The sequence below is a fragment of the Mus pahari genome, chromosome 5 (assembly GCF_900095145.1).
Source record: "Mus pahari chromosome 5, PAHARI_EIJ_v1.1, whole genome shotgun sequence".
Classification (NCBI taxonomy): domain Eukaryota; kingdom Metazoa; phylum Chordata; class Mammalia; order Rodentia; family Muridae; genus Mus; species Mus pahari.
Genome location: NC_034594.1, coordinates 13,414,746 through 13,428,205, shown reverse-complemented (window position 1 = coordinate 13,428,205; position 13,460 = coordinate 13,414,746). Strand labels below are relative to the sequence as shown.

The 13,460-nt window shown below is 37.5% G+C and overlaps 1 protein-coding gene across 4 annotated transcripts in view; it reads right to left on the bottom strand.

Moving 5' to 3' along the window:
- Khdrbs2 (KH RNA binding domain containing, signal transduction associated 2) overlaps nucleotides 1-13,460 on the bottom strand; it is a 468,795-nt gene that overhangs the window by 37,169 nt on the left and 418,166 nt on the right. The window lies entirely within an intron of this gene.

The window sequence follows — 13,460 nt, the reverse complement described above, 5'->3', positions numbered from 1 at the left end:
AAATGAAAATGGCACTGGGTCCTGTTTCTGTTTAAAGGCTCACAGTGTCTCCCTCACTCACAGTCCTTTCCTGCTTGGCCCCACTGAACTGCTATTTTCCTGTCACAGACCAGATTTCAGTTAGCATCCATCCTTTGCTGTGATTAGCTCTTTCCCTGTGCCCTTTCACAGCATACTTGCCAGCTTCCTTTTGATGACATCAGGCTGCTATTGCACTCCACTAAAAGAATTCTTATTTTTCTGTATTAGTAAGCTTTTCATTTCCTGACCACCTACTCTCATCTATTTATTAGAAATGTTCTCTTCTCTGTCGTAATTCCAAAAGCAAGCTCATTGGTGGCTGTGTTTAAACACCCACTCTATTCTTAGGACTTGTAAAATATATCTCCACCTTTGGAACTTCGCCTCTGCTCTCAAATGTGTGATGGTCTAGTGTCCATTTCTATTTGTTTTTCAAAGTGCACTTTTACAAATTCAAAAGTGAAAATGTTTTTTCCCACTTCACACCTGTTCATTTCACATTCTCCTATCATATTACTGGAAGCATGTTAGTATCACTCAAGTGGTAATATCTGGGCTCCTCTATCTTATCTCATGTGTGATGCTCAACCTGAATGGCAAGTTCCTGCATTTCTACTTGAAAATATGTTCACAACCTGAACATGCCCCAACGTTTCCACAGCTGCAGCTGTAACAACAGAGTTTGCCATTTCTCTCTCAAATGATTCAACCTTCCACTAACTGCTTTTTATGCTCTGCTTGCTTTTGTCTTTCTATTTTTCTATATAGCAGCCATTTTTATAGATATGCTAAATCATCTGTGCTCTCTACTAAAAATCCACAGATGTCTTCCCAATGTCCTTTAGCAGGGAAAAGGCAAAACAGTTATAGAAGTCTGGTATCAGGCTGCACTCTATCACTTCCTCCTTCTTTATTCAATCTAGGGCACACCAGGCCAAAGGAAGTTCTCAAATGATGGAGACATACTACTGCTGTCCACAGTTGCTTATTCACTATGTAGAAAATGCTTTTCCTAAATGTTCAGTTTTACTCTTTCTTTCCATGTTTGTAAATGACTTACACCATTTGCAAAAGCTTCTCCTGGTTATTCCGACTAGCATCCACTCACACATGCTGTTTGTTCCTCTTGGCATTTGCCAGCCTGTTTTCATGTAACATAATGACCATATGCTCATTTTCTTAGCAGCTACTTTCCACTTATGCTTAGGTATCTAGGGTTGCATATTTGCTTCTCCCTGATTTACTATCAGTGTCCCAGACTGACTTTCTATACCACTGGATGGTATATGACAGCTTCTCCAGATTTATGACATACAGGAGTCCATTTTCTATAGGAGGGTAATTATGGACTTGGGCATAATGCAACTTGGACATTTTAAGAATAATATACAAGAATTAGGAGTTATTATTTTCATAATTCTTACATTTCATTATTGATATAGGCTCTATAGTACGAAAGAAAAGTCTATACCTTAGTTACGAACATCATATCTTGCCTAAAAAATTCCCTGAATTAAATTAGCTATAATTCATTGTCATCTACTTGCATATTAATTAGTTAAATATCTTAGTGTTACTAATTCAATATTAGAGCTTGAACATACTAATCAAGCACTCCATCACTGAATTCCATTCCTAGCCCCAAATTCCTTTAGGTAGAAAATACAATGACAAGAAAGTGATCATTCCAAATATCAAATGGAAAATAAAATCTGAGAATTGGTCTAGGTGTCAAATATTATGGAAAAAGACAATACAGAAGGCACTAAGATGATATGCTATGTGAATGTGGGTCTTATTCTTCAAGAGAATTCTCTAGATATAAACATATAAAGTATCTAAGACTTCACTGAAAGAAAAGGCACAGAAAGAAAGAAAATCTATATTGCAGAAAGTAATGAAAGACATAGAGACATTTGATTGTATTTATCTTCCCAAGATGCAATTTATAGTGAACTATAATTTTAGCAAAAGGAGCTACAAAAAGATAAAAATAATTAGTACACCCTTACTGTTTTCAATATTAACACAAAAGTTTGGAAAATAATGCTGAATCTCCCCATCTTTCTATCATAAAAGGTTAAGGGTACCGACTGGTAACTGAACATTTGTATCTTATTTCATACATATATCTTAATAGAAATGATGCAACCTTGGGCTCAACTGATGACCCAGCAGTTCTGAATCAGTGTCTTCTTACAGAAGTTACGCTCCCAGCAGCTAAGTCAGTTGGCTTACAACCACCTATAACTAGAACTTCAGGTCATCTGACATTCTTTTTTAGAGTCTGTGGACACCTGCATTCATGTATATGAAGGTCCTCATACAGATTCCACAAATTTCTGACAGCCATTGTGTTAAGTTTCTGCAATGTTGCAGACAAGAGAAATTGATTTAATGATCAACACTAGAAGAGGAGGATGCTGACATTGGTAAGAGCTTGTCTTTGAATAAACACCTGGTACTATTTCCAGGAATACACTGTTTTGGGACAGTATTGTGGGCACTATCTGGTGCCATTACTGTTATATTATTGGGTTCTCATCAAGATTTGGATTGAGGAAGACAATGGAGGTCAAAGAGGAGCAGCTGGGAGAAAGATGATAACAAAGAAGCCACAATTATTGTTTCTCATGAAAGACATAATCACACCAAGAGGAAGTTTTTACTTTCAGATTATAAGAAGAATAATGGAAAGCCATAGAATATGATGGCTAACTGTCATGATGGCCTTAGTAGGGCCTAGCTCTTAGTTAGTATTATTTCCATAGGAAGAGCTTTACTTTGACAAAGAGTTAAATGAGTATATCCAGATACTCTTCCAGCTATATGTACTTTTGTGACAAAATGAAGAAGCCAAGACGTATGCAGAAGAGATGTAGAAAAGCTCCTTTTCTTGGATTTGTGCTCTTCCTCCTTTTAGTGACAATCAAGCACTGGCTCCATGAGTAAAGACAATGTCAGGCATGTGACAGACCACACCATGAGCAGCACCTCAGTCAGACTTAGCACAAGAAGAAACTTTGCTTCACACCATTGCTTAACTTGCTGTTTGTGGAAAAAAAATGAACCTTTTAAATATTGTTTGGAAAAAAATGAATAAAGGAGGGTGAAGAACATTTGGCTGAAAGACGGTGACTCCATCTGGTTTGTGTTAGTTCTAGAATTTAAACTGATAGAGGGTTTGGAAATGTAGACTTTATTGAGAAGCAGCGTTTTCTATATTTCAACAGCAAATCATCGTTAATATTACTTTAAGGTGCCATCATACTTTTCCATTAGGTTCTCCAACACTGACAATTTCCACAACAATCCTTGCACCTCTGATATACTCCAGTAGGATGGAAAATATACAAGCTTCAAAGTGTCCAAAAAGGACAAATGTTGAAGTATTCCCTTCAGATCTGCACACAGATACATCAATTCCCCAGGAGGATGCAGGGGAACCTTCTCAGAGAGCTGCCACGACTCCCAGAAAAGAGAATCAAAATCTCCAGGTGCACTAATCAGAAAAGTATTTCACCACTCTCATATCTCCACTTGGCTGGATTTCACAACTGTTATGGTCGCTGAGTCTTCGCTGTCTCCTTCTTTTTTCACAATCATAGCTTTTAGAAGAGTTAGTATGCTCCTTTCTCAACAATGTATACTGGGTGTTTTGTATGGGGAGAGGTAGGGAGAATCATGTGCTGATTATTTTACAAGGTACCAGACCGTACAGAGTTGCATCCACACCTAACTGATCATGGAGATGTTTGCATTTCAGAGATCCTGGGTTTTGAGCTAGTTCCAGTAATTAGAAGCTGAGATATTCTACCTTGGGAAAAAATGTAGGTATTTTTTTTACATATATAACAGAAAGAAGAAAAGTAACTTTCATTTGATGACTAGAGAGAGGACCTAATAATAGAATACTTCTTGTTATCTCCCTGAAACATGCAGTACTTTCCTTCCTATGACACTGCCTGGCTCAACGTTCCCTAGTGCCTTCTATGACATGCAGAGTAGTACTTCAAATTCATTACAATTGATGTGAAAGTAAATTCCCCTTCTTCTATTTCTGTTGGCCTCTCCTGGTACTGGCTGGAAATCTCAGTGATTCATCCCACTTTGGACAAGTCATGGTAGCAATAGTCACCCAACAATCTGAGTGTGGAGAGGTAGACTCTTAGGCACCCATCATCTTCTGTTATTATGTAGCAAACCAGCAAGATTTTCTCTGTGCCTCCCACACAACTGTGGGACTCTCTGCTATGCAAAGCTGACAATAAAAGAATGCCCTGGTGGCACTAATATTTGTTGAATGGGTGAATAAATGATAGATTAAAAGAAGCTAAGGAGGAGAAAAATCATTGTATTTCAGTATCAGGAATATTGAAGCTTTATTGGGAGCCCTATGTTCCATCCAACAGATGATGGCCTAGTTGGCCATTAATGGGAGGAGAGGCCCTTGGTATTGTGAAGATCATATGCCCCAGAACAGGGGAATACCAAGGCCAAGAAGCAGGAGTGGGTAGGTTGGGGAGCAGGGCAGGGGGAGGGAATAGGGGGCTTTGAGGATAGCATCTGAAATGTAAATGAAGAAAATATCTCATAAAATGTCTAAAATAAGGAATACGGAAGTTTTTTTTTCTGGAAGAGATGGCATATTGAAAAGCCATCTGCTTGCACTGAGAGCAATGGAGCAGTAGTGTAAACACACACACACACACACACAAACACAACAACAACAACAAAACCCAAGTTATTTATTTCCTTTTTGATGTAAATGATTTTAGTTAAAATTTATAACAAATTATTCTGTTAGGAATTCTATCTCTTATATTCCAATTATTTCCAATTTATTTTTCAAATATTTGATAATATTAAAGGCATTTTAATATAAAATGCTAATAACTAGGTATTATTTGTTTATACATAAGAAAATTCAGGCTTTATATATGTGTGAGCTCTTAGAAAAATTATATCCAGTATGGCCACAATAATAGCTAAGCTCTCAATCACTAATTATGCCCTAATTTTAATTAACAATTCTATAATTACAACAGTGCTAAGAAACCTTTTTCCTTATATTTTATAAAATATGAGGTAGAAGATACAGAATTGAGAATTAAATAATCAGGCTGTGTTTATACTGAATTCATTGGTCCTCTTTAACTGACTTCAAGAACAGAATAAATGAAAGAGACATAATGATAGAACAGCTTTCAGGAATAACAAATAAAAGTATAAACACCATATTTTATTATGATTATGGTCACTTAAAATTTTAATTCCATTTTTCTTTTCTATATTTAAGAAATCAAGCATGGTACTTTGGCGCATATAAAGAGAAAAGCGATTGTTTTATTTAGGCAAATTAACACGTTAAAAATAACGTAATAATGTGAGCATCACATCTGAAGCTATGTAATACTGGTGTGACTACACTTAGCATTTACAAAATCATTCTCAGCTAATTTCCTATGCTTACTCTGCACACTTGCTTTCTTGTCTCAAGAGAATTCGTGAAGTAAAAATGTCATGCCCAGGTGCATTTTCATCCTAGCATCCTTCCTAAATTACCAACTGGAGATTTTATTTCCATGTTTGCATATATGTTAAATCTCACCAGGCCTTCTGTTAAATCTCATCAGCTCTGTGAAATTTTGTCTACAAAGCTGTAAATATCAATGAGTAAAACATGTAGGTCTATGTGTGTACTTCAGTAGCATTCTTAGTGATAATAGACCATAAAGACCATTACTGGCAGGGAGACTCTATCAAACACTTTATTAGTCCTGTGTTACCTCCTGATTCTGATGGGTATTCCCATGTGTTCTCAAATTGGGGCAATCTTCTATTATTACCTGTATTAAAAAATGAATTTCTTGAATACAACATCGAATTGTGCAAACCTTTACTAGATCAAGACTTAATTGCTACCAGGTTTTAAGCAATGATTCATGAGTCTATTCCTTGTATTTTCCTTGTGAAGCCATCAGTGTCCCTGCACACTCATCTCCTAAAGTAGTCTTTCAATTTCACTGTACCCAGCCATTCAAAGCAATGACATAATGGCCACAAAGTCACAATAATAGCATAATAAAAGCCTGGAAGCTGTGTGTACAAATATTTTGTCTATTTTGCACAAATATCATAATAAAAGGGAATGAAAATATCCTGGTGGGAATTACAGTACAGCAGACAACCAATTAAACAAGTATGAAATATTCTTCCCATATTTTTTTACTTGCTGAATACTAAAACCTTCAGAGTTGGTAGGCATTGCCCAGGTCAGAAGGAACAAGGGAGCCAAAACTCAGACAAGGGACTGTGTGGCTTCAACTGCTGTCCCAAAGTATCCAGGGAGTTAGTAGGTAGAGTAGCCATCCATATTTGACCTGGGGTAAGAAATGGATCAGATGTTTAAGAATCTGTCTCTATGTGATAATAAAGTCTAAATGTAACCAGAGCATCAATAGGATACACTACATGATATAAGATAGGGGTGTAGTCCACAAGAAGCTACTCTAGTTGGATTTGCTTTGTCTCATTTGTGTTTAGAATATGAGAGTGAATCTCCCTCTCAAATTGTGAGAAGCAATTGGTTGTGAACAGTGACTTATGTGTTGGAAGTCAACATTTAAAAATGTATTTACCATCTATTGTTTTTAACCCACTGGCCTAAAGGAACATTTCAACACAAATGTTGATTGATTTCCTTATATGTTTTGATGAATATGTCATTTTGGAAAAATCATTTAATCTCCTTGTACTCCAGTGTTCACTTTTATCGGTAATAATTTTATAACCCTCAAGTATTAAGGGCATAACCTGCGATAACTCTGGAAAGTGTCCACAATATATCATGTGCTCGACTGCTGTTAATGAGAGATTCTCCCACCAATGAAAGTATAGCCACATGGCTTGGCTTTTTAATATTCATAAAGGTTGAAGTGCCAAGGAGGATATCAGGTTGAAATATTCTGAGACATTAAATAGCTCTACATGCCTCCCTAAGTTTCATTTGATGGTAATCAGTGTTCATAGGATGAAATATAGGCTGATTATTCATGAGGTAAGTGACATATTTGTTCTGCTTATAGATTAAGGATCAAGATGGATGATCTATGTAAGGCATCCAGTGTAGAATTATTATCAGCTTGGCAATGATCGCCATTACATAAAATGGGTATTTTCAGAGTGCTGCATACCAAGCAGTAGAGAAATAGATTTCTGTGAGCCACTGTTTCCGGATCTACCACCACTCATACATTTCTTCAACTAAAATCCTCTTACAAGGCACTATTTTATCCATTTTATCCTCTTCTCCCAATTTAGTTTATTATCTTTGACTTGTTTTGACCCTTTCTTGCATAACTGAAGTGTGAGAACGTTTATAATGAGAACATTAATCTTTTGTTTAGTTGCACAAATTATTATTAGAATGTAGCAATTATTTTCAGAAATAAGACCATCAAATGACTGATTAATTAGGGTGCATAGCACATGGCATTGTTAAATGAACTGTTACAACTACATAGAAGTTACTGAACTCTGGCTTGAAACAGACACAACTTAAACTGCATACACATATTTTTTTTGTTGAGTCATATTTCATATGTGTCAATAGGATTTCAGTGCTGTACACATTGGTATTGTTCCTATTTATTTAAATATAGTAGGTTACTCTGAGACTGCAAACAGTGAGATGCTGTGGCCATGTTGTAATTGTGATTCATATTATTCTCCATTCAAACCATTCTCCCCTGTGCTGTGTAATGTTCTCAATCGACTTGCTCCTGATTCAAGAGCTATTTCCACACACTATATCTGGAAGTTAACCACACATGCATAAATGAGTCTGAGGAGGGAACGCATACATTTACAAAAGGGATTCTATTTTGACAACATGTGAGGCTACATACATCACAGAAACAGCATGCAACAGATGCCAGGCAAGTCTTGTACTGTTCCTGAGTAAAAGCATCATGGAACATGTTTACTGTTAAATATTAGAAGTATGTAGATTTCGACTGAAGCCTAACAGAATAATCATCGGAGAGACCAGAGAGACATTATCCAGAAACTGATGGGAACGAATGCAGAGTCCTAAAGTCAAACAGAGCTCTGGCAGCTCTGCTGAGGAGGAAGAGGAACTATCAGAGAACCAGAGGGATCACGGACCCAACAAGAACAAGGCTCACAGAAAAGCTCAACGGAAATCAGGGGGGCTCTCAGAGATTAGGGAGTCTGTAGGGGTCTGACCTAGGTCCTCTGTGCAAATGTTATCGCTGAGTGTTCTGGTGGGAATCCTAAAAGTGCGAGCAGGGGCTGTCCCTAACTCTTTTGCCTACGTGTGGGCTTCTTCTCTTCAAACTGGTTGCCTCATCCAAACCTTGATGTGATGATATATGCCTTGTCTTATTGTAGCTTGTTGTGCTGTGTTTGATTGATGTCTCTGGGAGGCCTGCTCTTTTTTTAAGCAGAGGGTAAGTGAAGGAGGGGTGGGTCTGGGGGGTGAAGGGAGGTGGGAGGGAGAGGCTGGAGGAAGGGGAGCGAGTGGAAACTGGTTGGAGTACCAAATATGAGAGAAGGACACAAACATTAAAAACTAAAACAGTATATAGATTTCTTGCAAAACGGCGAGTCAGAATTCGAGCTGCGTGACTCCCGCACCACTGCCACAGCATGTTTGTTTGAATAGACCCCTTCCCCTTTTAACATCCGTGGTACCAGTACACGGTGCAGTGCAGCAGGAAGCCATAGTTCTTTCCTAACCACATACCTCTGACTATGGCAATCTTAAGTCTTTGCATCTAAGAAGGTTTTCATCCTCCTCCTAGGATCCAGGTCAACAGTCAGCTTCTCTCGAAAGGGGTCATCCATGGATCTCCCGTCACAGTTGCTTTCTCTATGACCGTTCTCACAGTTTCATGGAGAGTACCTCCCCACATCAGACCTCTTTTATTTTTCAAGGCTCTACATCGTCTATGGCAGTGACTCTATTAATACCTAATACGTACAGACATTTAAATCACTTGCAGTGATTCTGATGCAGAGGTCCAAGTCACTCTTTGTCAAACTATGCAAATGCAACAATACACTAAGAAAGAAAAACCACACTAACCGAAAAGATGCAATTCCGAGCTACACTTTTGTTTCTAGACATCTTGCACAAAGCAAAGCCTCTGTATGGTGGCCTCATTAGTACTGTTGAAGGACGGTGCCTTTCGAAATGTGTTCCCTGCCAGGCCCCTCTGCTTCTCATTTGTTCCCTTCTCCAGTCTCAAGGAATTCAGTTTTATTGAGTATTGGATAGCTGAATTCCACAACTATTTATGTGAAGTAAGTTTGGAAGTTTTAAAATTCAAACACTCTGGAATTTCTCATTTTTTAATTTCAAATCCCCAGACTCTGCAGCCAATTACTCCTTCACAAGTTCTCTGACAGAAATAAGCAGTCTGATCCCAAGCCAAAGCAACAAGAAGCTAGTTATGCCTATTTATAATTCACTAGACATGGTTAATGACTTGCATGCAAAGTTATTAGCATGTATCTTGGGCACAGATGTCACTGAGGGCATTGTGCAATATGCTGTACACACATTACTTTGACTTTATAAAATAAAATAAATTCTAAATTTCAATCATCTAGTTCACTGTTTTGCAAGCATAGGATGAAAGCCTATAATTGTTTTAATCCCCGTATGTGATATGTGTAGATATAAGGTGTATATGTATGCATAAAATATATGCATATATGTGTGATATATTTATGATGCATGTGTGTGATGTGTGTTTAATAAGTACAATATGTGAATGATAGCATGCAATGTGTGTGTGCATGTGTGTGATGTGTGTAATTTGTGTACAGTTGGTAGTGGCACATAGTGCCATGGCCCTCAATGGAGCTCAGAGGGTCAGCTTGAGTACTGGTTCTTTTCTTGTACCTCCATGTTTACCCCTGCACATGTCAGGGTAGTTGACCCTTAAGCTTCCAGGCTGCTTTTCCTCTCCCTTCCACGATAGCACTGGGATTTCACGTATGATGTCAGACCTTTTCATGGATTTTGAACACCCAGCTTCAGGACCTCATGCTTGTGTGGCCATGTCCCTGGTTCTGATAATTTGTCCTAATATAATGTATTCTTTTTTATCTTTTTATTATTTTTCTTTTGACATTCCAATGATTTGTACTTTTAAATTCATGAATGAAAACTATATTTCATAGTATATAATGTAATATTTTATTCCTGTATGGATACAATTATGTATATGTATCTATGATATACAGCTTAGAATTATATAACTATTAAATGAGAATTACATAGATATTATTTTAAGTGTTAATTTTTTGGTAGTTGTAACATCTATTTAATGTCTTCTAGCGTATGTGATATAATTAGCAACTACAGACATTGTGAGGCACAGTAACTGTTTCCAGTGTATTTTTTGAGAGTGTTTTCCCTAGGGTTCATGATCTTAACATTCACAGATGGTTGACTCTGCTTGCAGAACTGGACATGAATTTCCTACCACTGAGTGGGCCACACGTCCAATTAAATTAATCTGTTAGTTACCTCTAAGATACAAGTGCGACTATTGTACCCTTGGGCACATTCAGCCATATTGGTCACTGTCATTTGTGGGCTTTATCACTGGTTAGGACTACTGCTTATGTTTCTTGCCTGGAAGCTTTCATAGCACCTCTGCTATGATGAGAGGTGGTCCTCAGAGAGGAGCCTTGTAGCTAAGTTCCAGTTTCAGTGCCATCGTGTGTCTGGTGAGTGGAGACCTCAGCAGTAGGGTCTTATTTTCATGTTATGGTAGGCAACCAAGGGCAAAGGCAGTAGTTTATATTGTTTTGGGGGAACTCTTAAATTCCCCTGTGCAATAATTTTAAGAGCAGTTTCCTGTGCTAGGGACTGGGGTTTTGAGTAGATAGTCTGAGTCTCTTTGATGAGGCTACTGTCAAACCAAGTGGCACGGCTTTATTTAATATATATGGGATATATAATTCATAACGTATGTTTTAAATTGTACAGAGAGATTATATCATCAGTAGTTTTCCGTGTTCATTTTTCCTATTTCTCCCTTCATAGCTCCTGTATCCTGCTAACTTCTATTCTAAATATGTGGAGTTATGGTCAACAAATAACAATATGAAGCACTCATCATTCTGCTTCTGAATGACCTTACTCAGACTCATATTCTGCTTCTACCTCTATACTTGGAATATGTCATCATTTCATTTTTCTTTATAGCTGAATAAAATTACATCATATGTACATGCTAAATTTTCCTTATCCATTCATCAACCAAAGGGCACTGAGGTTGTTTCCATTTCCTTGCTATTGTAAATAGACCAAAAATGAACATGGCTATAATATGAGCAGAGCGAAGTATCAGTAGGTTAATATACTGAATCCTCTGGGCTTATGGTACAGAGTGGTATAATTGATCGTATGGTAGATTTACTTTGGTGATTTAAAAATCATAACAACAACAACAACAACAAAAGAATGTGTTGTATTTCAGTGTATCACATTGGTTTAGTGCAAAACATTTTTAAATTTAGTTTTCTTTAGTTATTGAGAGCTTTATAATGTGTATGCAATGCAATCTGATCATCTACTATCCAGTCCCTCCCTCCAACTTCCCATTTCTTTTCTGCATTCCTGCACCTTAACTTTATGTCTTCTTCTTTATAACTCACAGAGTGCTGCCACATCCACGTGAGCATTGACAATCTACCACAGACCATACCCCTGAAGAAAACTGACTCTTCCTCACCCAGCAGCCATTTTGTCCAATAGCTCTCATGAAGGGAATTTGAGTTTCTGAGCCTGTCATCCCATTCATGCTAAAACATGACTTCATCTTGTGCAGGTCTTGTGTAGATAACCATAGTTGGTATGAGGTCGGGAGAACATTTCCATCATGCTCAGAAGACACAATTTGTCTTTATTTACCTCTGACTCTTATAATCTTTTTTTTATTTTCATTCACAATTTTATCCCCAAACCAAAGATAAGCTAGGAGATGGAGGCTGTAGGTTTCATGAAAATCTAGAACTGTACCAAATGTTTTCTTAATCCTTGATAATGTGTTGAGCCTTTCTTATCATTTCAAGGAACGCCTTTTTCAGTCCTAAGTGCTTTATAATTGGATACTCTGGAAGTACATGTGGTTCTCCAGTAGGAAATTACACTCCAATCTCGTTGTCTTTTTCCCGGCTTAGTTTTACCCACGAGTAAAATCCTAGCAGAGCATCAGTTCCTGAAAGCCTTACTATCTCTTACTCTCCACATGAGAACTCCTCAGGTTTTCTCACATCCTCTCATACTCTGGTTTCCAGCACATTATATATTAACTTGTTTTCTCCCTGACCATTCACATACATTGTCTTGATCTTCATGCCATCTTTTGCAGACCATTTAGTGCCTTAAATGTTAACTCTGAGTGAATCATTAAAACCATAGCCTTGGGAGCAGTAGCTGTGCATTGATTTTGCTTTTACACTCACTTGTGTACAGCAGAATTTAGGAAATAGTGGGCATAATATTTAGTTTATTTCACAAAGTGTTTAATGTCTTTCAACATATTGCTAGTATCTAAATATACTATACTGTTATTAAATAACTGATTGATCAGGCTATGTTTTCAAAACATATCTACTATAATATTTTCCATCCTAAAGGCAGAGCAGTTGTCAATCAACCAGTGATGTTTAATGCCTCTGCTGTTGAATCTGAATTGACTGTAATTCTCTTGTAATTAAGGGGATAAGGCTATATTACAAAAGGCAATGTAGCTTCTGTTTGTGGTTTGAGATACCCATCTGGCACAATGAGGTACCACAGTGTATGGAAACCTGGGTGACACAAAAGACTTATAATGAGCCCTCTACACAATAGATCCATTCTGGTGCTGAAGAAGCATTTAATCAGAGGCAATCTTCAGATAACTCCAACATCCTGTCACTGAGACTATTGGCCTCTGTGCCATCCCAGACACAGTGGGGTTGAGGCAAGCCATGGCTGTACCTTGATGAAATTCCTAATGTACAAAATCAATGTATATTTTTGTTTATAATGTCACTACTTCTCAAGTGGTTTTTTCTTCTTTCTTTCTTTCTTTCTTTCTTTCTTTCTTTCTTTCTTTCTTTCTTTCTTTCTTTCTTTCTTTCTTTCTTTTTTTAATGTAGAAACATTGGTTAAAAGCCCAGATTACTTGGCCCTGTGAAGACTCAAGGCCCCAGTGTAGGGGAATTTGAGGATGGGGAGGCAGGAGTGGATGGGTGGGAGAACACCCTCATAGAGGAAGGGGGAGTGGGGATGGGATAGAGGGTTACCTGGTGGGGGAGGGAGTGGATAACATTTGAAATGTAAATAAAGAAAATATGCAATTAAAAAAAAAGTACAAATAAATAAATAAATAAAAGCCCATACTCCA